The sequence below is a fragment of the Penaeus monodon genome, chromosome 43, assembly GCF_015228065.2.
Source record: "Penaeus monodon isolate SGIC_2016 chromosome 43, NSTDA_Pmon_1, whole genome shotgun sequence".
NCBI lineage: Eukaryota > Metazoa > Arthropoda > Malacostraca > Decapoda > Penaeidae > Penaeus > Penaeus monodon.
The window spans coordinates 13,407,121-13,408,265 of NC_051428.1; positions in this window are offsets into that span (position 1 = coordinate 13,407,121).

Genomic DNA, 1,145 nt, shown 5'->3' on the forward strand with positions numbered 1-1,145 from the left:
GTTTTAGTTTATATATTATATTAATTTAATAATATACATATATATAAATATGGTGGGGGGGTGGGTTGGTTTTGTTGTTTTTGGGGGTTTTGGTGTCTTTCTAGATACTATGGGGATTGAGAAACCAAGATATACAATTCCCCCCAAGGGTATTTAAACCCCCGTATAAAAAAATAGGGGTTGACACAAAATAGGGAAAAATATATAGCTTTTTTTTTTTTTTTTTTTTTTGGGGTTTTTTTTTTTGCATTTTAATTATTTTTTATCTTATAATTAAATATATTTTTTTTTTATATTTTTATTTACGCCTTCTTGCCACAAAACCCCGCCCAAAAGGGGACCGCGGGGGTGCTTTATTGTTTTTCTTACTTTTTTTTCCCCCGTTTCCCAATTTTGATGTTTTATTTTTTTTTCACCAAATGTTCCAAAACCCAACTTTTCCTTGAAGAAGGTTTTATTTTAGCCACTGTATAAGCAACTCTCTTGCCATTAGGATAAATAATATATGTCTTTTAAACGTGGGTTTTTTTTTTGTTTGTTGTTTTGGAGGTTGTGTTTTTGTTGGGCGTTTTTTAATTGATGTTTAGGGGTCAAACCCCGTAAAAAACAATTCTTTCTCTGTCAGAAAAAGTTTTTTATCAAGGAAACTCTCCCTAAAACAAAAAAACACCTAAAAACATCCACAAAAACCAAGGGGCGTTTTTCTCCCCCCATGCCCTATTTTACATTAAAAATTCACATTAAGTTTTACTTTTTTTCCAAATTTTTAATCTTTAATATTTTAGATGCAAAAAAAAACCTAAACTCTACCCCCGGAAAGAAAGCCGAGACAAAACCGAAAACAACACCAACCCCCCACCAAAAAAAAACAAAAAACAAAAAAATTCTATTATATTTATATTAATTAAAAAATTTTTAAAATTTTTTTTTCCCTCTCTTCCCCTCCTTCCCCCCTTTAAAAATAAACAAATTTTAAATTTCATGTAGTTATGTATAAGGTTTTTTAGAAGAAGATAAAGAAAAAATAATTATATCAAATTTTAAAATAAACAAAAAATCTTTTTGTGTGGGTGTGTTTTTTTTTTTTTTTTTTTTTTTTGTTTTTTTTGGGGGGGACCCCCCCCCCCCAAAAAAAAAAAAAAAAA